The sequence below is a fragment of the Plecotus auritus genome, assembly GCF_963455305.1.
Source record: "Plecotus auritus genome assembly, chromosome: 4".
NCBI lineage: Eukaryota > Metazoa > Chordata > Mammalia > Chiroptera > Vespertilionidae > Plecotus > Plecotus auritus.
Window position 1 is genome coordinate 149,382,760 of NC_137775.1, and position 25,758 is coordinate 149,408,517.

General features: G+C 44.5%; 1 long non-coding RNA gene across 2 annotated transcripts in view; it reads right to left on the reverse strand.

The window, feature by feature from the left end:
- Positions 1 to 25,758, reverse strand: part of LOC308247179 — a 55,447-nt gene continuing 29,689 nt past the window's right edge. For both annotated transcript variants that reach the window (XR_013960468.1, XR_013960469.1), the window contains exon 3: positions 1 to 5,710. This is a non-coding gene — a long non-coding RNA (uncharacterized lncRNA). The remainder of the gene's footprint in view (positions 5,711 to 25,758) is intronic.

Genomic DNA, 25,758 nt, shown 5'->3' on the forward strand with positions numbered 1-25,758 from the left:
AGCTTTATTGAGATATTATTCACATACTACACAATGCACCTGCTTAGTGTTCAGTTCGGTGGTGGTTTTTAAAGTTATTCACAGAGTTGTGCAACCATTGCCATAATCCATTTTAGAACATTTTCATCATACCACCCCCCATAGGAGTCACTCCGCAATGGCCCCCCACTCTCTCCCACAGCCCTGGCACCACTCATCTACATTTTGTCTCTGTAGACTGCCCTATATTAGACATGTCATATAAATGGATTCTCTGTCCTGCTATCTCTGTCCTATTCTAAATAATAACAGTAGGAGCAGTGCAGTAAATGACTAATTCTTGTATGTTACTTTATAGAAAACACTCTACACTTTCCCATAATTGGCTCCTTTTCATCTTGCACATCTCCGATGAAATGTTCTCTTCAAAGAGGCCTTCCCTGACCGCCCACTCCTCCTCACTCTCCCTCCAAGCACCTCTGTTCCTTTTATGGTGGTTCTTACCACAGTTTTCACTGTGTATTTCTTCATGAGGTCATTTGCTAGCCCATCAGACTGTGAGCTCCACAAAGCAGGGCCATGTCTGCTTTGTTCATGACTGTTGCCCAGTGCAGATCACAACACCATTAACTTGTTAAACAAATGAGCGAGTCAACGAAGAAATGTTGGAAATGAGCTTGAACCAGTGGCAAGGTTTTGTGTAGCAAACCTGTCCCTAGATCCCAGACAGAGGCTATTGTGGAGAAAACAGTAATAAATGAACCACCAATTGTAACTACATGAGTCATTTAAATCCCTGTTTACATTTCTTTGTCAAACATAATAATTTAGTGTTTAAATTAAGGTCAGGCTCATTGTTTATGGCCTCTTTTGCATGTCAGAAATTGATATGAATTCCACAAGCTTGCATTACTAGATACCCAGGTAAGGGGCCTATCCTTCCTCGTCCAGATGTGAGGAGCCAGAAGGTAACAATTCCTCTCATTTTTCCTCGTAGAATCTGGAAAAGCTAAGTGTCTCATCCAGTCAGGAGATGGGTGCAGGCAGAGCAGAAAGCCTTTGGCCTTGGACTTAGCCTTAAACTTAGTCTCCTAAACCATTTATCCCGACTTTGCTTCCTCATCTGCAAAGTGGGAATCACAGTGTCTTCTCCATTGCAGAGGTGACAGAGAATCAAAGGGGATCATCCATGGGTATCCTGTCCTGGCACATCATAACTGCTCAAAAGCAGTATTCTCCCATAAGAGTTACTGAACCCCTACATCATTCTCACTGTTTTATCAAGGTCTACCGATGTAAGGGTTAGGGGGCTGTCAACTACATCACCATCGTAAACAAACAAAACAGAAGGCAGTTTTTTCCTCTAGTCCAAAACGATTATCCTTTACAAAAGAACTACAAACAAGACCCTCATTGACTAATTCTCCAGTTACTGTATTTGTTCAGCCACTTTAAATCTTTTTTTGGACGTAGCCAGGTATTCATTACAAATAAATTATCATTTAGACTTGCTGCCCACTTCTAAGCAGGGATGGTCAAGTTTATAGTGACAGAAACAGAAATATTGTATTATAGCTATCTATAATAACAGAGCAAGCATTTTATCCATTCCTTCTATGGGCCACACACTGTTCTACATGCTGAGTAAGTGTTAACTTGTTTAGTCATACAACGACCCTATACGATGGTTGTACTATTATGATCCCCCATTTCACTAGATGAGAAAATGAAGGCACAGGAAAATTTAGTAACTGGCCCGAGGTTACAAATCTAGGAAGTGAGAGAGCCAGGACGCAGACCTGGGCAATTGGGCTCCAGAGGCTGGGATCCAGGTCACTACACTGGTAGTCCCTCGGCCCCTGATCATTGGACCATACAGAACACCCACATACAAAGATAGCACATGTGTCCTTTTAAACAGAATGGTGCCCCCTCTCCTACCACCTCTGCTCTTTTATTCCTACTCCTGTATTCACTGGAGAGGAAAGTAACTGGAAAAGGTGTTTGTGTGTGGGAGGGTACAGGGGAAGAACCTACAGAACCGAGAATTAGATCTGGTTTGGTTTTGATTTGTTCTCTCTTTTGTTTGTTTGTTGTTTGCTGCTATAACAAGAAGTCACACTGTCAATCGCTGAGCAGGTGGGGTGGTGAGGAGCTAGCTGTTCCTTAGGAAAGAACGGAAGGGGTTTCTGGGGTCTGGATGCTCTTGCCTCTCAGAGAGAGGGGACAGGCTCTTTGGTGTTTTAAACTTGGGGATTTCCCTAATGGCCATCCAGCTTGACTATGGGGAAAGGGGACAGGTGAATGAACACTGTGTGGGCTTTGTTTGGAGAGATAAGAGCCCCAACCGCTATGGATCCCTAGGCAAAAGCCTGGGAAGGAGGCCTGTGAAGACAGATGACTGAGCCAGCCAGACCAGCGACTCTGCAGCGAGGGGACCCCTAAGGGCAATGGCTGATGTGAGAATCATGGGGCCCCTTTCCAAACGAGGGCTCTATGGCAAAGTTGGCATGCGGAGTCGCCCACACACCTAGACAGACACCCGGGGACTGAGAACACTGTGACCTGCCCTGTCACAGGTGAGGGTCTCCTGGGCCATGTGGCAAGGGGCAGTACCACTGGCCTAGCCCACACTGGTCTGGTCCCCTTGGCACTTGAGAAGACTTGCCAGGGCAGCCAGGTTGAGGTAAACCTGAAAAGAAGAAAATTTTTAATGTGCCCTCAGATTTGGACACCTCTCCAACAGGCTTTTCGTGAGAGAATATTCTAGCAAACACTTACCTAATTATTCATGGAAGTCTGTAGGCATATGAACTTGAGTGGATGGGAGAAACAGATAAATATAGGTGTTTACTCAGGTATCCCGTATTCCTTCCCCTAACAAAGGGGGTCTGGGAAGGAACCATATGCCTTTTCTCTTTAAGTATTTCTGAGGTCGTCAGTTTGTCAGGGTTCTTTCTGCCTGAGATGTCTCCACTTTTTCTGCATTTCCTCTGACTGGGGATAAAGGCTCTGGCCCTGTTAAAGGGATGTAAGGCTCAGGGAGAAAGGGCATGGGGAATGAGGGAGCCTATTGAGCCTGGTCAGGGGCTGCCCTGTTTAGTAAAGGTGAGTGGTTCCAGGAAGCTGGACACAGGGCTCTCAATCACTGCTACGCTTGCTTTAAAATGCCTCGCTGCTAAGATTAGTTGATACACCAGGTTCCCTGGGCAATTCCAAATGATGCAAGAAGCATGAAAGAAAACACGGAGAAGAATCTGAGGTTCCTATGTACGCAGGGTAACAAAAAGCTCTGTTTTCATGAGTCAAATCACCAGGTTAATAGCTTATGCTGAGGTCTAGTTGTTAGAGCTGACAGAGGACAGCGTGTTCTTGGGAAGTCAACTCTAGATTAGGCTTGGTTGTCAGCTACTTGACTCACAGCCTGTGATAATGTGTAGTCTGTGAGGGAGACTGTGCCATCCTAGCCACGGTGGCAGCCAGAGTTGGTAGAAGTAACCATCACCAAGGGAGAGTTGATTCAGACCTCCTTGGGTTACAATGGAGATGAGGTTTCAGAGAAAGAAAAGACATCTCTATAGGAACCAAATCAAGGAAGACACATTATATGTATATTTGAATATTATAATTTGAATACATGGCAGTAACTCTTGGATTGGTTTAATCTACTACATGTGGTGTGTGTGTGTACATGTGAGCATGAACGTGCACACACACACACACACATACAGGAGTGTGCATGTGAGAGACTTCTGGCATTAGGGTAGGCATGCCAGAGATGCTGGTGAGAGCCTCCCCTTATCCACCTTCTTCTTGGGGAATCTGACCTCCCAATGCCCCTGGAAGGAGGAGCCTCATTTACCCTGCTCTTCCACAACCCTGGCTACAGATCATGGACCACAATGCTCAGCTAACTCAAGGGACACCAGGCCATAAGCAAGGCTGTTCCAGTTATAGTTCCTCCTCCTTTTTTTTCTTCTCAAGACATTAACCTGAGAGACACAGAGATGGTCAAACGATGGTGGTTATGTAGAACCAAGCCTGGGGAAGTGTGCTGATGAGTAAGTGGAAAGGCAGAGAAGCGGGAGACAGGAGCAGACACAGAGAAAAGCAGAGAAAGGGGGACCCTGAGGCCCACGAGAAGCAGGGAAAACTTGGGATCCCAGCACCCCAGATCCATCCTGAGTGGCCCAAAGAGCCTTCATTGCCAATTTCAGTGTCTGGGAGTTGCCTGTCAAATCCTTGTATCCTGACAGTAAACCCCAACAAATTCCAATAGGTTCTCTTCTTTGCAACCAAATAATCCCTAAGACAGTTTGATTGAGCAAGATGAGAGAGTAGGTGTCACAGACACAGCGACAAGCGGAAGTTGTTGGGATGTCTGTGACTTACTTCAAATACTTCAGTAAGGCAGTTAGTCATGCTCTTCGTTACACTAACGGCCGCCGGTTGCTCTAATGGAAAATTCTTCTCCAGGATAGTCACCTAGTGTTTTATCAGGAAAGCCAATTCAAGAGCTTTCCATCGAATACCTGAGGCTTTGTGCATTAGCGTTTGAATGTCAGAAATTAATTTTCATTGTTGAAATTAGTTTGTTGTTAATAAGTGTGGTATTAGAAATGGACTCTTGTTGATGAAGTTAAAGGTATTCAAGATATGTAGATTGGCTAAAATATTTTAGCCGTGTACTGTTCTTCACTATTCCACGAGCAGCGTGGGAGACGTGAGATGTGCAGACAGGTTCCTCCTTCAAAGAAACCTCCACTGCCCACTCCTTCAGGGTCAGCTTCAGTAGAACCTCCTCGCCTGAGCCACCCTTCCAGTGGCAGCCTGCATCCAGTGACTGAGCCCGATGGGGAGGAAGTCCCAGTCATTTTGACCCAATGCAAGACAACCCGATGGACAATATTAAGTCCAGAGCTCAGCACTGGTTTGCTTGAGGCCTCCTTGAATGTACATTATCATTCAACTTTTCCCTGTGCCCAATCTTAATCCCTCCCCCATCCTTTTTTTGAAAAAAAAAATTTACCTTAAATTATATTGACTTAAATTCTAACTATATATTAGTATTGTCTTAACATTGATAATATATTATTAGCATTAAAAATTCCATCCAAATTGTAGATTATAAAGCTCCCTCCATATGAAAATAGATAAACCCTTAATTGTGTTATACTCTTTATAAACTAATAAGGGAAAACAAGTGCAATAGGTATAAGTCAAGTTTAAAGATCATCTCTACTTTTTCTGATATTCAATTATTTTGAGCTTTTTCTATTTTTAAAGCAGGACTAGCTGGCCATATTTGTTAACTGGTGTCATGTCCTTTGCATTTGTTTTTGATGGTGGGTCTTTCCCCTTCCTTTTACAGGGTTTGATCCCTACTAAACCTTTTGTACCCCAAATATTGTCTCAGCACCTGCTCCTGGCACACTTGACTGGTGACAAATGGGCTGTAAGAAACCACTGAGGCTCACAGCACAGTAATAATGTGCTGGGGCTGCCAGAAAAAAACACCACAGACTGGGTGGCTTCAACAACAGATCTGTATGGTCACACAGTTCTGGAGGCTAGAAGTCCAAAATCAAGGTGTTGGCAGAGCTGGTTCCTTCTGAGGGCTGTGAAGACAGGATCTGTGCTGGGCCTCTCCTTGGTTTGTAGGGGCTCTTTTCTCCCGGTGTCTCTTCACATCATCTTGCCTCCATGCCTGTCTGGGTCTGTGACCCAATATCTGAAAGATCACAAGAAGCACCATTAATACTCATATTTCTAGCATCATTCTGTTCATGTTGATATGTGTATTCTCTAAGACAGTGGTCGGCAAACCGCGGCTTGCAAGCCACATGCGGCTCTTTGGCCCCTTGAGTGTGGCTCTTCCACAAAATACCACGGCCTGGGCGAGTCTATTTTGAAGAAGTGGCATTAGAAGAAGTTTAAGTTTAAAAAATTTGGCTCTCAAAGGAAATTTCAATCGTTGTACTGTTGATATTTGGCTTTGTTGACTAATGAGTTTGTCAACCACTGCTCTAAGACATTAGAAACTTGCTCTACAGCTCTGTTCTTTCTGAGCTCTCATCAGAATCTGCTTTAGCATTTATATCTTCCCACACATGGAAAGGTTGCCAGTTCAATTCCCAGTCAAGCACATGCCCCATTGGCTAGCTCGATCCTCGATAGGGAGCCTGCAGGAGGCAGCCATAGATGTTTCACTCTGTCCCAACAACCTCTTCAAGGCAATCCAAGCTTTTGCTATTGTACACTTGTCCAGCCACTACTCTTACCCTATTCCAAAGCCACTCTTAGATTTTTAGGTATTTGTTACACCTGCACCCCACTTCCCAGAACTAAAATCTGTATGAGTTCAGGGTTCTTTAGAGAAATAAACCAATAGTGGGGGAGGGGAGAGATTTTAAGGAACTGGCTCATGTGATTGTAGTGGACAACAAATCCAAAAATCTGAAGGGCAGGGAAGTCTGGTAATTCAAGTAAGATTTATTGTTGCAACTCTTGAATCAATTCATCAGTTGAAAGGCTGGAAATTCAGGCAGAATCTCTATGTTGCAGTCTGGAGTCTGAATTCCTTCTTCTTTAAGATATCTTGGTCTTTGCTCTTAAAGCCTTCAACTGATTGGATTAGGCCCACCAACACCATGGAGAGTAATTTGCTTTACACAAAGTTTACTAATTTAAGTGTTAATCACATCTTAAAATACTTTCACAGTAACAGAAACACTTTGGTGTTTGATCAAGCATCTGGGCACCATAGCCTAGCCAAGTTGAAACATAAAATTAACCATCACAAGTGTGTAGCTTTAAGGACGGGTCCTGAGGCTTAACCCTGTACAGTCCACTGTCTGTGCATTGGTTAGGAGAAGCTCTATTCACCTGTTGCTGGGTTTCAGTGAAACAGAATCATGTCTCTGATGTACTGTTGCCTCTACTTCAAGTGAGCATCTTACTCAGGGCTCCTAAAAGGACAGAATCCTGGGTCTCCATTGAGCTCATCAGTTTGTGTATACTATTAGAATCTGGTAGTAAAAAGTTTCTTAATACATTTTTGTATGAATGACCGGGTTTGGTAGATTTATTTTCTTTACAAACTCCGGGGACAGCTGCAGGGGAGTAGTTCAGCTTTACTTACCTCAATTTTCTCTCAGTAGCTATCCTCAACTATCAAGAACCTAATAGCTGTGCATTGTGACCAAACTGACTTAGGTCAGTTCATAATAATGGTGATGTGTGGTTTCCATTTAGCTCAGGGACACTCACTTGACTCACTTCTCATTTCACTCAGGTCTGTCTGTTCAAATGTCACTCCTTCTGAGCAGCCTTCCTTGATGGAGCTAACTGAATTAGCCAATGGAAGCACACATACTGTACACAATCTCACACACACATGCCATCATCTATTATTATGTCCAAACTCTGCTTCACTCCTTATTGACACTTATCAAACCTGAATTATATTTAACAGTTTCTTTATTTGTTTTTTATTTTCTCCTCTGCAAGTATGTAAGCAGCACTGAGGCAGATGCCTTGCTCACTGCTGCATCCCTAGAGCATATTGGGCATATGTTAGAAGTTAATTGTTAAGTGCTGATGGAACACATGAACGAATCTATGCAAAATTCACATCTGCCAGGTGTCAGCTAGGTGGCACTGGGGCTTTAAGGCACAAAAGAGGTGGTTTAAAATAAGTGTCCAGCCCTGGCTGGTGTGACTCAGTTGGGTGGGCATCATCGCATGCATGGAAAGGTTTCCAGTTCAATTCCTAGATGGGCACATGCCTGGTTTGCAGGCTCAATCCTCTGGATCCTCAGTAGGGGGTTTGCAAGAGGCAGCCAATCGATGTTTCCCTCTCCCTCTCCCTCTCCCTCTCCCTCTCCTTTGCGCGCTCTCTCTCTCTCTCTCTCTCTCTCTCTCTCTCTCTCTCTCTCTCTATATATATATATATATATATATATATATATATATATAAACTTTTGGTCCTGTAACTCTGCCTTGCTACCCTCACCCCTTGCCATTCTCGCTCTCTGCACACCTTGATTCAGTCTTTCACATCAGCTCACCTAGGTTCGATTTCTGGTCCCCAAGAAGCAGTTCATCTGACCAGCCCAATTGTATGAGAAGTTCAGCAAATGTTGTTTTTATGTGAAGTGATATGTTTTGACTTTTCATGGCTCACTTGGTGTGCCTCAACAGAAACACTGAAATACAGTGACAGGTTGTTAATTAAAAGGACAGGGCCCAGGGAGTGGGGGTGGTTGCTAAGCAGAAAGAGTGTGCTAAATAAGCTGATAATGCAAACAAAACTCCAGAGGATATTTTCAGTACACACAGAAGGACACTCTGTTTTCAAATATTGCTTAAGTAGATAAGAAATGACTACTTATCTACCAAAAAATGATATCAAATACAAATCATTCTTTATTACAGCAATTCTCCTAAGTTTCTATACCAGGTAGCAGTTTGCTAATCTAGTTGTAGCATATATTTGAAAGAAAAGGAAAGGAAATATATGTATCTCTAACTGGATATAGTGGTGGTGGTGATAATGGTGATGATAGTGATGGTGCTGGTGGTGAAGGTGGTGGTGCTGGTGGTGGTAGTAATAATGGTAGTGAAGGTGGCGGTGCTGGTGGTGGTGGTGATGGTGGTAGTGGTGTTGGTGATGGTGGTGGTACCAGTAGAACAGTAATAGCTAATACCACTGAGCCCTTCCTATGGACCACAGGCCCTGAGAGATGAACTATCGAGGCTTACCCTTCCACCAGCTCTGGCTTTAATCTTCTCTTTCCATAAGTTCATGTTACATAGAATATGTTGGGATTGGCAGCTGTGCAGAGTTGACCTTCTGTCAACAGGTTCTTGCTTTTGCTAAGTTTAGGTTTGCAGAAATGTTGCCATCCAGTGCCCCACAGGAGTCTTAACTCTTTAAGCCAATAAACTGGTCTCCCTCTACCTAGCTCCCCAATCCCAGGTAAGTAGTCAGGTACACCAAAGGCCAAAAACTGGTGGGCATTGCCAACTTACCTATAGTAGAAACCATACAAATATCTCCAGAAATTTGTTTTAAATCCCTTTTTGCTTTACAAATTGTACACAGAGAAAGAGCTAGACAGAGGCAAAGGAATAGCAATAAGATTTAGTAATAAATTAACACTGTATATACATATTAAACTTAGTGAGAAATGGGAAAAGAAATTTAGGAGAGATCTAGGTACAACTGCGAAATAAGTGAAGGTAGTCATTGGCATGGCCTTCGCTTACACTTTGGGTCACTGCCTTTCTGAACCTTTCATACCCCTCCAGGCCCAGCCAGCAGTAAGCCTTCCCACCCTTCCCTCCTAAAGCCCTACGTCTTTTCTCTCAAGTCTGTCCTCTTTGCTTTCTGCAGTACCAGCTGGCTGCATCCATCAGCTACTTTGTGTTCTATGTTTCAAGTGGAAAAGGTATATTTTTAATGGAAACCTTCAATGACCTAACAATAATATACTAATCTACCGAGTGGCAAGCCAGGCTGGTGGGGGAGAGGCTTAGAACAAGAAGCATTCTATAATCTATAGTATCTCTCAAACCCCAGGCCTGCTCAAACTTCAACCATGATTTTGTTTTTCATGGACTATACATCTTGCTTTAGAGTTACATATTCATATGTTTAACACCAGCCTCCCCAACTAATCTGTTAGGTCTATGGGGGTGAGGACCAGGTCTGTTCTGTTCGCTGCTAACTGCCCAGAGCCTAGCACAGTGCCTGGCACACAGGTACACTCTGCCCAATGCTGGGGAGAAAAGCTGGTGCACATGGTTAGTGATACTTGGTGTTGGGAGTGGAGACTGAGAAATGTGACATAAGACACCAGAACTGTGTCATCAGAAGAGACCTGAGCCTTTATCCAATCTTACAATTCTCAAATTATTTTACCTCGGAGCTCTTGGTTCACTTGAAATCTTTAGCTGGAGCCCCTACCCCTTTCTGAAGAGAGCCCCTTTCTCTCTCTCCACGGGGCCAGCCACGCCCACAAAAGGCTCCAGCAGCACAGTTGGAAAACAGCTGATCCAATTCCCTCATCTCACAGAGAAAGAAACCTGTGGGAAACAGAGAAATGTGGAAAGGTGACAAAGGTGAGACACAGAAGACCAAAACATTGTGTCCGGGAAGGAAATTGTCTTGTCATATTTTCCCACCACAGCTCTTCACTGTAATTCAAGAACACCCGTGAAGATTTGTTCTCCTTCATCCAGGAATTCGCTGTGAGAAACAGCCAGCCTGGCCTGGAAACAAGAGGCCTGAAGAGCATGGTGGGGGCCTGGTGTGGAAGAGGAACCGAGTGTGAGGAGGTGGCTTTGCAGACCCTGATGATGAAGAGGGGGTGAACACTGTAAAGGGTCCATCTGGGAACGAGCAGCCCATTGAGATGGTAAGGACAAAGGCTTTTCTGTCCTTTGCCACCCGAGAGGCAGTGCTTTTCTGAGCAGCTCTAATTATAAATCCCTGTCCTGCTAAGATGGGTAAACTTGGCAGCATTCGAGATCTGCCTTGTGTCTTAACTATTTCTCAGTTGGTTTAGGTTTGGCAAAACCCCAAATGCATTTTGCCAAGCACTCTTTCCCTTAATTTCTAATCCCCTGAGTGGCTTAAGGGAAATTTCATCCATATGTCTCTGAGTCATTTACTGTGAACTCATCTTTTGGTAAAAGAAATACGTTCTCAAGCCAGCACAGTCCAGAGAATAGCAAAATTTTAGGCTAGAACGGGTCATGCTTTCTTTGGGAAGAATTCCTGAATTTTCTAATTATAAGAAGGAGGGAAAGAGAGCTATGTTTCCTGTTTTCAGTTCCTTTCCCTCTCTGCATGTTCTTTCAAAGGATGTGCATGAAAACCTCCTTTCTCTATTATTTATGAAGTTGGTGAATGCCACATTTGCATTTGGGTCTAAACAAACTCTATAGATTTGTTGTTTTAGACGCAAATTCTTATTTTTAACTTAGGCAGGGAAGGAAACAGACACGTGCTGCACGGCAGGTGCATCTCGGCAGCCGGGTGAGATAAATGTTATCCTCCTGTATAAAGAATCTGAGATGGAAAAACATTAACTAGGAAAGGCATCTAGACTAATAAAAGAGTGATATGCTAATTAGACCAGGAGACCTTCCGGACATCCTTCCAGACAAAGCCAGAAGCTCTGTCGGCCTGCAAACCACCCCCAAATGGTCCTCAGCCCCTCTCCCAGGCTGGCCATGCCTCCCAGCGGGGACCCTCATCCCAATGGGAGCGTGGCTGGCCTGAAAACTGCCCCAGCCCCTTGCCCAGGCCAGTACCGCCCCTAGTGGGGACCCCATGGCCAGCCTGCAAACCGCCCCAGGCCTTTTGCGCAGGCCAGCCCTGCCCCCCAAGGGGACCCCCACCCTGATCCAGGACCCCCTTCGGGGCAGACCAGCTGGCCCCCACCCGTGCACCAGGCCTCTATCTATACTAATAAAAGGGTAATATGCTAATTAGACCAGGGGACATTCCGGACGTCCTTCTGGACAAAGCCATGGTGGCAGGGCTGAGGCAGAGGCAGTTAAGGGAGATCAGGCCAGGAGGGGAGGGCAGTTGGAGGCAAGCAAGCTGGCAGTGGGGGGCAGTTGGGGCGAGCAGGTCAGCAGTGGGGGGCAGTTGGGGGCAAGCAAGCCAGTGGGGGAGACAGTTGGGAACAATCAGGCCGGTGGGGGGGGGGCAGTTGGGGGCAAGAAGGCTGGCGGGGAGGGGCAGTTGGGGGTGAGCAGGCCAGCAGGCAGAGTAGTTAGGGGTGATCAGGCAGGCAGGCAGGTGAGCAGTTAGGAGCCAGCGGTCCTGAATTGCAAGAGGGATCCCAGATTGGAGAGGGTGCAGCCCGGGCTGAGGGACACCCCCCGGACCCCCTGTGCACAAATGTCATGCACTGGGCCACTAGTGTTCTTAATAAAAGACAAAGTCAAAGTTCCAATCTAGAGCCTCTGACTCCCAAGTTCACATTCTTCCCACCTGTCCATGCTCATTCTCAGGCACAAAGGGAAGGCCCAACACATTATAGTAGACAGCTATCATGCACCTAATGATGGATTCTATTCTAGTCAGGTGTTTTTTGTTTGTAAAGTCAACAGGGACTAGACTTGGCATTACTGCAAAATAGTTATCCTTTTTTTTTGTTGCCTCAGGAGAGTTTGGGACCCACCTCACTCACTGTGGCAAGATGTCATACATGAAAAGTGTTAGTCTTGGAAGTGAAGTCTTTAGTATTACTAATAATGATGATGAGCCTCCAGGTATATAGGAATTACAGGTAATAAAGGAACATGTTAAACACTACCATGAATGTGCAATCTGCAAAACCAAGAATGTTGAAAATTCCACAAGGCAAATAGCCCACTTTATTCAATAAATATATGGCAAGGGCGGGGGGGGGGGGGGAAAGAGGGCAAAGAGGTCTATAGATTTAAAAAGACAAGAGGCATTTCAACTGAATGCAGTCTGTGTGTCTTATTTGGATCCTGATTTGGGCAAGCCAAGAATAAAAAGAAATCATGAGATAATCAGGGAAATTTGAACACTGCCTAAATATTTTATAATATTAACAAGTTACTGTTAATTTTTAGATGTGTTGAAGGCATTGTGAGTACATTAAGGACAAGAAAGACATACTTTTTTCCTTTATGAAGTATCTATTCAAGATTTTTAGTCAAATTTTCAATTGCACCATTTGTCTTTTTATTATTGAGTTGCAGGAATTGCTAAGATTTACTGGATGTAAGTCGTCCGATATACGTATGGCCAATATTTTCTCCTAGTCTGTGACTTTTTTCTTCTTTTTCTTAATAGTATCTTTTCATGAGCAGACATTTTTAATTTTGATGAAGTCCACTTTAACACTTTTTTTTTCTTTTATGGCTATCAGGGACGCCTAAAATAAAATCCCCCCCTGGGCCAGCCCCAGATATTTTGTTCCATTGGTCTGTGTTGGGGCCAAGCATTGGTGCTTTCTAAAGGTTGTTTGAGTCCTTCCAATGTAGAACCCGGGTTAATAACCCCAGCACTAAAAAGAAGTATGACCTGAAGTATAGAAACCTTCAGAAATGAAGTTCTGAAAATATAATAAGGCATAATCCAAATGAACATCGAGGAGGTACCTGAAACCTTTGCAATGTCAGCACAGGGAACATTTCAATGAGAAGGTAGAGTGAGAAGCATGCCAGAAGGACATGACTTTACAGAAGAGGCTGTGGTGCTGTGGCAGCTTCAACCTCAGGCCTGTGTAATATTCAGAGGGCAAAAACAGACCTGTAGCTCTGGCCGGTGTTGCTCGGCGGTTAGAGTGTCAGCTCATAAACTGAAGGGCACATGCTTGGGTTGCGGATTTGTTCCCTGCCCCCAGGTCAGGGCACATGCAAGAAGCAACCAGTAGATGTTTCTCTCCCCGCAACCCCCACCTTTTCACACTCTATAAAAGGCAATGGGAAAAAAATATCCTCAGGTGAGGATTAACAACAACAAAACAGACCTGGTAAAATTGTGTTTGGAGTGAATCAATGAACGAAAAGGGTGATGGCCTAGATGGAGTTGGGCAGGTAGTGGAACTGCCCAACTGTGGTTTTACTTCTGTCCTTGACGCCTGGAAGCAGAATCTCCAACACCAGGAAAGAAGAACACAGATGACTGAGAGGGAACAGGAGCTGAAGATGTATGGAGAGATAGAATCACTCTAAATGAGTGCAGGACTCCAGGCCCAGGAATTACAGCTTGGGAATGGGAAGACCTAGCAGAGGTAATTGAGGAATCACGCTGTAATCTCTGAAAATCACAGAGTAAGGGAACAGTGCCAGAAAACCCAAGATGAGAAAACACTCCAAGTTCCAAGTATGGGGCTGTCAGAAATGCCAGGTCCCCCGCAGTGCCCAGCATTGGCCTTGAGGATGTGCCCCTCGGAGGCTGGGCAGCCCCTGGCACCCATCCAGGAAGCTCACACCCGCCCTGCCCACAGAAAAGCAGCTGTAACTGCAAACTCAGGTGACAATTCTCCTCTCTGGGATAAATCCTCAGTTGAGAACATGTTCTGTCCTCAGAAGCTGTGATCCTGATTTCTTTGCCCATGACATGCTTTACCACCAGCCCCACCCTGGTGTACCCTGGGGGTACAGATCCCATGATACCCACCTGCTGTCCCCACAAAGAGTTCTTCAAGATCAAGTGTTTCACAGTTATTTATTTTCCATCCATCTTCTTCGGTCCTCTTTGTGAACAAATAAAATCAGGTTGCTAAGGCTTAGAAGGCCTTCAATGCCAGTCATGCATGGCTGCTGCCCAATTCACGAGGCCGGTTTTTGGCAGACAAGTTCTCTACCGGATTACACTTTCAGAGGCCTAACAGCTACCCAGATAAGTAAGGGGTAGACCAGACATAATAGCCTTCTGAACTCAAACTAATCACTAAGGATGCTTTCTATGCTCACCAAGCAACAGTTTTATTATAATTTGGTTCCATACAGAATTGTCTACAAGCTAAAAATGTACTGATTAGTGAACATGAATATTCCATCCTCTTAACAGTTATTTTTTTTTTCAAAGTAAGTTATTTGATAATCCTCCACTCTTTAAGAAGTAAATCTGTTTCCTATTTCTGCTGTTAACAATGATCACAGACATAGCAGGTTCAACAACACAAAATTATTATCTTAGAGTTCTGTAGGTCAGAAGTATAAAATTAAGGTGCGCGCAGAGCTAAATTTTTCCCAGTGATGCTACAGGAGAACCTACTTCCTTATTTTTTCCAGCTTCTGGAGGCTGCTTGCTTTCCTTGGCTCTTGGCCCCTTCTTCTATCTTCAAATCCAGACATGTTACATCTCTCAGACTCTTCTTGTATTGATCACATTTCTTTATGTGACCACAACTAGGAAAGGTTCTCTATTTTGGGTAGCTCTTCTGACTAAACTGGGCCCACCCAAATAACCCAGGATAATCTCCCCATCTCAAGTTCCTTAAAATAATCACATCTACAAAGACTTCCCCACATAAAGTAACATATTCACACATTCTGGGAACCAGGACATAGACATCTTTGGGAGGGCATTATTCTGCCTACCACAGAGATAAAGGGTAATCTTAATGCCATTTTTTTAAGTGCCTCTCATAATCCCTGGGTTTGTGAATTAGAGTTTATGAGATTGATATCATATATTTCAAGTTTTATTAAGGTAAGAACCATCTTTCATTGTTAGACTTAGCAGTATCACAGAACAAAGTACTTGTCAAAGAATATTTGCTGAAGCCTACAATATGAGATAGATTCTATTATAGAACTATCATCTAGGGCAGAGTAGTGCATTCTTGTAGGGAAAAAGTTTCAAGTATATGTTAATTTTTCACTCCTTGACCAGAAGGCTCTGCCTTACAGGTTAAATACAAAATTGTAGAAGTCCTTTAAAAACAAACAAAATGGTGGAAGTCAAATTTCTGAGTCCTACCAACTTCAAGCATGACATCTAGATGGATCAACATCATCCCCAACACACCTTCCTCCTTCAACTCCAGGTCATTCATGTTTATATTGAGGACCTCTCACAAAAAAAGCAGCTATCAAAAATTTATACCTTTCAGGAGTCATCCACTGGATCTTTGAAGAACTGAAGACATAAGTTACCTCTGTTATGTTGCATAGCAATCTTTCCTGGGATGGGATAGGTGGGGGAGGCTTCATCATCGCAATTGAACTTCTTCTATCCTCACCTGGTCTAAAAACCACCAGCATAGTCAGACCGCAGGAGCCTGACATCCCAGATTGTTCTCCTTCAAAGAAATCTGACGGGTGCTACCAACAGAACTTTCTGCAGCGATGGAAACGCTCTTAGTGAGTACTGTTCAATACTCATTTCACTGGCTACCTGTGGTTATTGAACAATTGAAACGTAGCTAGTGTAACTAAGCAACTGAATTTCTTATTTTGATTAATTAATTTAATATAAACACTCGCATGTAGCTACTGACTACCATAGTGGACAGGTCAGATATAGACCATTGGGGGCGGGGGGGAAGGAGGACTTGGCCATCAGGTCATATTTTGATCCTGTTGATCCCCTCTGGAGGGATGGGGGATCAGGCACTCCATTCTGCCATGCATGGATCAGGGCAAGCTCAAACATTTCCAGAGCCTGAGAGACTAAAACGAAGCACCAAACCTACTGATTCAACATCAATACACAACAGCATTTGGAGCATCCAGAACCACGGGTTTTCTGTTCTGGCTCATAGGACTACCCGGTCCCATTCAAGGTAACAGGCATAATGGGCAAGAATGTCCAGAAATTTGCCACAGCTCAGCCTTGCTGTCTTTGTACCTCTCAGTAGAAAGCAGCAGCAAAAGGCACAGACCATGGCCACTACTTGGCCACTATAGCAGCCACAGAGCAAACTTTCTATCTAACCCCCAACACCGATGTGATAGCCGTGCCTTGCCTCTTATTTCTTAGTTTGCACCTACCACTCCATTTTGTAAGCTGGAATTTCTAGCAGTTCTAGAAGGAGATGCCAAGCAAAATAGACATATTCCAGGAGGGTTCCTGGGTCAACTCTTCATTCAGTTTCCGCCACTGGTTCAGTAACTGAACCCAGTAACTAGGTTATGGTTGTAACTGGTATTATCCTGAGTTCCCCAAGGCAGAGCCTTTCGCTGTTATTCATCACATTGACTGATTCATTAACGAACATAGCTCATTTCTACCAGACCCACAAGAAACCCACAGTGGCTACAACTGCCCATATTTGTATCCAAAATGCATTTATTTTTACAAATGTTCCCACCTGGGTTGCTTCCTTAATGTACACCAGTTTATACACCAATTTTTGCAAAGCAGAAGTTTAAAGATCACTTTTCCTCTGTGCTCTGCTGCCACCATCACCAAGTGATCACTGCTCCTTACAGTTAAATTTTCCCTATAACACCCATTTGTTCTGCTACATTTACCCCAGTTCCTGCCAGCCCCCAAAATCGTTAAAAGCCATCAGGATAGGAATAACTACCAGTACAAACATGCTGCTGACAGGCCGATTATATCTTACACCAGATCAGGTCTGTCTATAAAATTAAGTTAACTGTCTCCCATGAGTCTAGTATAGATATTCACCCATTCACCCAATTCTTCCATATAGAAAACTCTAAGAAGACAAATAACACTTCCTAGTCCTATTTCCCATTGCCTAGGTCATCCATTCCGATGGACTGGAGTTGCAGGTCCTCCCCACTCCAACATTTACCCCCTTCATCATCATCCCTTCCTCTTGGCCACCAACCTTGAAGCCACATCATAACCATAGCACCAGACTGCCTCCTATCCTAGCAAAGATACTAAAGGTTCTCAGCCAAAAAAGCTTTCTATCCTAGCAAAGATACTAAAGGTTCTCAGCCAAAAAAGCTTCAGTTCCCTGTGAACTAGATCTGACATGGTATTGTACCTCCGACATTAATGACTTCTACATATCGAGGCCTTTCTCTCATCAGAAAGTATCATGTACCAATAGACTTGAACCTTGGATAGGGGAAAATCATGCCTCAAGAGAGAGAATTTTTTAAAGGGCTGGTCTTCAAAACGGGCTGTTCTCTTGTTCATATTGAATGTATGAATTTATGAACAACTGGATTCAACAAACATTTTTGTTCACCTCTATGTGCCAAGCATTGTGTTAAGCATTAAGGATCCCAAAATGTTTTCCAGCCCTCAAGAAGCTCATAATCGAGAGGAGAGACAAGCAAATAAACAAATTTTTACTCTAAGAGTAATTATGTCTTATGAGAGAAATAAGATAAGGGCTCTCTGCGTAGATTCTTCACAATGGAGAGGGGAGCAGGTGGTAGGCTGGAAGGACATACTGAGTGGAGTAACAATTAGTTAGGTCAGTGGTCGGCGAACTCATTAGTCAACAGAGCCAAATATCAACAGTACAACGATTGAAATTTCTTTTGAGAGCCAAATTTTTTAAACTTAAACTTCTTCTAACGCCAATTCTTCAAAATAGACTCGCCCAGGCCGTGGTATTTTGTGGAAGAGCCACACTCAAGGGGCCAAAGAGCCGCATGTGGCTCGCGAGCCGCGGTTTGCCGACCACTTAGTTAGGTGGATGGGGGTTAAGAGGCAGACATTTTTAGTAGCAGAAGCAGCATAGTCAATAGCATAAAAGAGCAGCCACAATATGACCATCCAGAGCATGGACTGCCAGAGCCTGAGGTGTGCAAGAAGTGGGGGGAGGGAGTGGAAGGTGAGGCTTCCTAGGGAGGTGCAACTATTTCTGGCTAAAGGTCTTGATTTTATTCTGAAGGTAATAGAAAAACTACTGGAGGACTTTTAAGCAAGGGAGCGATATGATCAAATTTGTGCTTCAAAATAAGGGCTCAATCCATGGTGTAGAGATTGAACTAGAAGCCAAATCTCAGAGGCAAGAGGACCAGTGAGGTAGCTATGCAGTAATTCAAGAGATAACAGTGCATTGGAGAGAAACAGCCAGTTTTAGAAATGGCAGGGCTTGGTAAACTGGGTGTGGGGAGGCTGAAGGAGCAGAAGGATTGTAGGAGGACACTTGGATATCTGGTTTGGACAATAGGTAGTGTCATTTGCTGAGACAGGGAATGAAGTTGTCCCATTACAGGGGGCCCAATGAGGCAGCTCACTTCTCCAAGACCAGTCCTCACTCTTGTCTTACATCAGCTTCACCTCCCTGACCCTCTGTTTCCTTGGTTTCTGGTTTCAAACACCAGCCTCCAGCCTTTCCCGGCCCAGTGGTTTACTCCCTGAGGGAGCATCTGCCTTTGTTCCATTCTAGATCTTTCCCTGCCCCAGATGCAGCCTTAGGGTAGATACTTTTAGTCAACTCTCTATTCTAATGAACCAGCCCTGGCATCTCTGCACTTAACTCACCACTGAAGCAGCCTTCACTCACCACCCACAGGCCTTGGCCTTCCTGCCACTCCAGGCTCCACTGCAACCCATCCCAGTCTGAACCCAGCCCTTTCTGAGTTGCTTAGAGCCCCACAAAAATGTGAGCTGATACCAATCCACAGAAAAAATCTAGACTATATTATAAAAGAGATGTTTGTGACCCGTAAAGGGGAAAGGTGACGATAACTAGGAGCTCACAGAGGGTTAGCTAAGGAGTAAAATTAAACACTCCCCTTTTTGGATAAGCTTACTAGATTAATTAATCAGGAAAATGTTGTAGACAGAAAGGCATTTGACCAAATTTCTCATGTCCCTATAGATAAGACTGCATGGTAATACAGTTAGGTGTGTTCACATTTGGTTGAGTAACTATATCCAAGAGTATTCATTAATTAATTCCCCCACAGGTATTCAAAAACTCTGTCTTTGGTCCCACCTTCAACAAAAATTTTACCAATGATTTGGACAAAGAGGGACATCATATATATTAACATATGAGAATGACATTGAGCTAAATAATTTAATGGGTGATCAAATTGGGAGGCTAGAAGATATATATAAGGTGAAATGATAGGTTACAACCAACAGGAAAAATAGTGGGTTTCTTTTAAGACCCAAAAATCCATTTGCAAGGGTACAAAGTGAGTAGAACCTGAATAAATACTAGTTTATTAAAACAATTAATGAAACTAATTAACTAAAAATAATTAAGTAAAAAACTAAGGGTTTACTTGCCTACAAAGTCAGAGTAAGCAGAGACCTAGGCCTTGCCAGCAGCCTCTGTGAGTCTGAGGGCACACTCATTGCAGATGGAGCCCCAGCAAACGAAGCAAAGTTCTCTGCTGCTCCAAACAGAACCTCCAGCTCTCAGTGGGATGCTTAAGAAGGACTTAGCAAATCTGACAGCGGCTGCCTCTGGGCGGAAAAATCGGAGGGGCTATACTTTTATACACTTCAATTTAATACTCCTTATTTAGCATCTACTTATTTGCATTTAACAAACCAAGAAAATAAAAATCAGGTGCATAATGTGTTAATTAAGAGTGCAGAATTTGGAGTTAGAAAGATTGTTCAAATGGCAATTTAGCAACTTATTAGCTGTGGGAACCAGGGTAGGTCACTTAACCTACCAGCCCTCAGTCATCTCTAACACTGGGATGACAGCCACTCCATAAAGTTCTCAAAGAGATCATCTAAAAGATATAACTAAATTTACTATAAAACTCCAATCATATTCAGAGGAGGACCAGGACTGAGAGCCCAGAAACGGGACTCTGAGAGATCCTGAGAAGGAAGCAGTAGTTGTCTTCAAGTGTTTGAGGGAAAAGTAGGAATAGCTTTTCCCATGCTGCTCTAAAAGGCATAATTAAGACCTATAGGTAGAAACTTTTGTGGTGGAAAAGGACTGTTTTAACTCAGGCCATTTGTACAAGTAGTGAGTGCCCCATGGCTGGAGGTATTCAATGCCAATGACATGGCCACCTGCCAGAGATGATATTCAAGGGAGTCTTGCCCTGAGAGTCCAGTTAGCTTAGTGGTTCTGAAACTTTAAAAGCACAAAAAGAGTTTTTTTAAAAATGCAGGTTTCAGAGCTTCTGGGTTAGTGAACAGGTGCAGGGCTGGGAGGGTAGCAGACCTGGAGGGGGTGGGAGTCCCACACCCCTACCCACACACCTTGCCCTGTGCATCTCTTCCATCTGGCTGTTCCTGAGTTACAACCTTTTATAATAAACCAGTGATCTAGTGAGTTAAAAACACACAAAACAAACCAAAAATGCAAGTTTCATGTCCACACACAGTCGTAATGAATCAGAACACATGTGGGGGCAAGAACATGTATTTTACAAAGTTCGCCAAGAGACTCTGATGAAAAGTCAGGATTGGAGACCAGTGATATGACCTCTCTGTTCCCTTGAGTTTAAGAATCTCTGACGTAAGAGAAACCAAGATGGCGGCATAGGTAAGCACCTAAACTGCTGCCTCGCACAACAATTTCAAAACTACAACTAAAAGATAGAACGGACATCATCCAGAACCACAGGAAGGCTGGCTGAGTGGAAATTCTACAACTAGAAGGAAAGAGAAAAGCTCACAGAAAATCAGAGGAGTGGCAAAGGGCTGAGGTACGGAGACACGCACGCAGAAAGGAAGGGCGGCTGAGTGCCTGGCTGACTTTCTCTGGCGGGCGGGGGAAGGAAGCCCCCAACTGCACTGAACCCCAGTTCCGACTGCACTGAACCCCAGTTCCGGGCAAAACCCCATGGACCCAGGCTCATACAGGGGGGAGTCTGGACTGTCAGGTAAAGAGAAAGGCACACAGAGACTCGGAGACTTGGGGGAGCCACGGTGGGCAGGGGTCTAGTGGCACGCACACAAGTGCTCACAGAGAAGACCGAATGCGGAGATTGCCGCAGGCATTCCCTAGCGGAAAGGAGTCAGAAGCCCCTGACTGCACTGAACCCCAGTTCCGACTGCACTGAACCCCAGTTCCATGCGAGCCCCTGGGGACCCACGCTCTTACGGGGGGAATCTGGACTGTCAGGCGGAAACTCAGGGGAACTGCGGAAGGCGGAGGTCTGGAGGCGCGAGTGCAAAGGCAGGGCTGACGGGAAGCCAAGACTGTCTGCTCTGCCCTGAGACTCCACCCTGAGACTCCGCCCCATCCAAACTGAGCACAGAGGCTTTTGCAATTTTGCAAGTCTGATCCTATAAGGATGTCTCCAGCACCGAACTTCTCCCAGCATAGACACAGCTGATCCTCACAGCCAACTGGCCTGGAGGTCAATTCCTCCCAGTGATACCAACAATATTCAAGACTTAACTATACAACAAGGCTGTACACACAGTCCACAAAGGGGTGCACCAAGAGTGTCCACCTCAGGTTAACTGGGGAGGCCGACCCACTGGGCCATATAGGAAACCTAGCACACAAAGCTACCCTACCAACTCAGGGAAGCAGCGAAAATGCGGAGACAAAGAAACAGATCACAAATGAAAGAAATGGAGGAAAACCAACGACTGGATATAGAATTCAAAACCACGGTTATAAGGCTTTTCAAGAATTTCCTAGAAAAGTCCGATAAATTTAGCGAGACCCTCGAAGATATGAAAAAGGACCAACTAGAAATTAAATATACACTGACTGAAATAAAAAATATTATACAGAGACCTAACAGCAGACTAGAGGACCACAAGAATCAAGTCAAAGAGTTGAAATACAAAGAAGCAAAAAACACTCAGCCGGAAAAGCAAAAAGAAAAAAGAATCTAAAAATACGAAGATAGTGTAAGGAGCCTCTGGGACAACTTCAAGCGTACCAACATCTGAATTATGGGGGTGCCAGAAGAAGAGAGAGAGCAAGATACTGAAAACCTATTGGAAGAAATAATGACAGAAAAATTCCCCCACCTGGTGAAAGAAACAGACTTACAAGTCCAGGAAGTGCACAGAACTCCATACAAAAGGAATCCAAAGAGGACCACACCAAGACACATCATAATTAAAATGCCAAGAGCAAAAGAGAAAGAGAGAATATTAAAAGCAACAAGACAAAAACAGTTAATTACCTACAAGGGGGCACCCATATGATTGTCAGCTGATTTCTCAACAGAAACTATGCAGGCCAGACGGGAGTGGCAAGAAATATTCAAAGTGATGAATAGCAAGAACCTACAACCAAGATTACTCTACCCAGCAAAGCTATCATTCAGAATGGAAGGTCAGATAAAGAGCATCACAGATAAGAAAAAGCTAAAGGAGTTCATCACCACCAAACCAGTATTATATGAAATGCTGAAAGGTATTCTTTAAGAAGAGGAAGAAGAAGAAAAAGGTAAAGATAAAAATTATGAACAACAAATACATATCTATCAACAAGTGAACCTAAAAATCAAGTGAATTAAAAATATGATGAACAGAATAAACTTGGTGAATATAATAGAATCAGGGGCATAGAAAGGGAGTGGACTGATAATTCTCAGGGGGAAAGGGGTATGGGGGCGTTCAGGAAGAGATTGGACAAAAATCATACACCTATGGATGAGGACAGTGCAGGGGGAGGTAAGGGCAGAGGGTGGGGTGGGAACCGGGTAGAGGGGAGCTATGGGGGGGGGGGGGAAGGAGAAACAATTGTAATAATCTGAACAATAAAGATTTATTAAATTTTAAAAAAAAGAATCTCTGACATGATGTGCGCTAAGTTGAATGTTGAAGATTGAAACTGGAGTAAACGACGGTCAGAGTGTATTTGTAGGAAACTGGGAAGGGGAAAGGGTGCAATGAAGTGGGTTACAGATCCCTGCCACCACCCAAGCACCCCAGCGCTCCTAGGAGATGGTGCAAATCCCTGGGGCCTTGCTGCCCTCTGCCAAAGGGACCCTTAGATATATGTCAGTGCTCTGCAAACCACAAGCATACATTTCCTCTGAAAGCCATAGTCACAAGCAATCCCTTCCCAAAAGAAACACACGACATACTGTTTTGAAGTCTCAGACAAAACTGGAGACAGAAGCAGATGTCAAGATGTTATAGCCAATGAAGGGAACAGAAAAGAGGTGCAGCCTTTGTTCCTTTTTAATTGGAAGAAGATGTTATTTCAGGCAGTAAGACATTTAAGCAATGCCATTGTTTGTTGCTGTCACTGATGAGAAGAAAGTGGACAGGCAGGAAGTGAACTTTTAAATGAGCTAACTTCAAAAATTAAGGTGTGCCTAGGCTTAACAGGGAGCAGGTTACAGTATTAAATACTAGTTAAGTCCAAGTGACAATGACAAGCACTTCCCTAGTCATCTTAACTAGTTAAGCACCTCTTAGTTATAATATTAAGATACTAGAGGCCCGGTGCACAAAATTCGTGCACGGGGGGTGTGTCCCTCAGCCTAACCTGCACCCTCTCCAATCTGGGACCCCTCGAGGGATGTCCGACTGCCCGTTTAGGCCCAATCCTGGTAGGATAGGGCATCCCTCTCACAATCCAGGACTGCTGCCTCCCAACTGCTTGCCTGCCTGCCTTCCTGATTGGACCTAACTGCTTCTGCCTGCCAGCCTAATCACCCCCTAACTACTCCCCTGCCTGCCTGATTGCCCCTAACTGCCCTCCCCTGCAGGCCTGGTCATCCCTAATTTCCCTCCCCTGCAGGCCTGGTCCCCCCCAACTGCCCTCCCCTGCAGGCCTGGGTCCCCCCCAACTGCCCTTCCCTGCAGGCCCCGTCGCCCCCAACTTCCCTTCTCTGCCAGCCTGGTCACCCCTAACTGCCCTCCCCTACAGGCTTGATTGACCCCAACTGCCCTCCCTTGCAGGCTTGGTCCCTCCCAACTGCCCTCCCCTGCTGGCCTGATTGCCCACAACTGCCCTCCCTTGCAGGCCTGGTCCCTCCCAATTACCCTCCCCTGCTGGCCATTTGTGGTGGCCATCTTGTGTCTACGTGGGGGCAGCCATCTTGTGTTTTGGAGTGATGGTCAATTTGCATATTACTCTTTTATTAGATAGGATTGGCCTATTCTCAGAGCAGCATTTCCCAACTTTGTGCTGAGGACACAAAGAACTCGAGAATGCAAATGCACATCAACATTGCATGTAGCTGGATAAACTGGTCTCCTGCATGTTCTTTACTATTATTTTTAAAATTTATGTAGACACTATTGAAATTAATAAAACACATAGCTACTTAAAAGCATTGCTGAATCCAGAGCAGCTTTCCATCACCATGAACTGAACTGTCCCAATCAATGGGTACCACTGCACAAATACTATCATCTGAGTGTGCATAAACCTTCTGCTTGAATGAGTGAAAACTAAGCTCCAGAGCTTGGGAAGGGCCTATTTGCACTCATTTTCCTCCCATGCACTCTACAGATTGCTTTTCTTTTATTCAGGTTGAGCTGGCTCTTCCAGAGAAAACAGGAAAAAAGATGGGAGTGCAAGGAGAGGCTGGAGGAAAGAGCAATGGTTTAGCTGCTATACTTTTGCACTGTGGGGAGATCTACTTCCCACCAAGTGAAAATTTTTGAGCTTTTTCCAGCAAACAAAGCTCTGAGGCTACCAACCTAAGTGAAATAAAGTGTAATATAGTGTTGTTGTTGTGTGTGTGTGTGTTTTAAAAAGCCCTGCTATTAGAAATCTGAAGAATTATTAGGAAGAGGGGTTACCTAAAATATTCATTGCTTCAAAAAATAATAATTGATTTTCTACAATGTGCAATGTTTGTAAACTGCCTCCCTCCCCAGCAATTTACAAAACAGTGGGATGCCACCAGAAAAAGAATTGGAGAAGGAATGTTATGCATGCCAAAATGTTGGACAGTAACTTATTAGTTTCGATTAAATTTAGATTATCCTATGTAATAAAAGCCTAATATGCTAAGTGTCCAGTTGGCCGTTCAACCAATCAAAACGTAATATGCTAATGATATGCTAAGGCCGCTCAACTGCTCGCTATGACATGCACTGACCACCGGGGGGCAGTCAACTGGTTGACCAGTTGTTATTATGTGCACTGACCACCAGGGGGCAGACAGTCGACTGGTTGACCAGTTGTTATGATGTGCACTGACTACCGGGAGGGCAGACGCCGGTAGGTTAGCTTGCTGCTGGGGTCCGGCAGATTGGGACTGAACGAGATGGGCCAGACACGCCCTGGAGCCCTCCCGCGGTCCCTCCCCAGATGGCCAACATCCTGTGTCCCTCCCCGGCCCCGATCATGCACTGGTGGAGTCCCTCGGCCTGGCCTGTGCCCTCTGGCAATCCAGGACCCCTTGGGGGATGTTGGAGAGCTGGTTTCGGCCAGATCCCACAGGCCAGGCCTGGTGCATGAACTCATGCACCAGGCCTCTAGT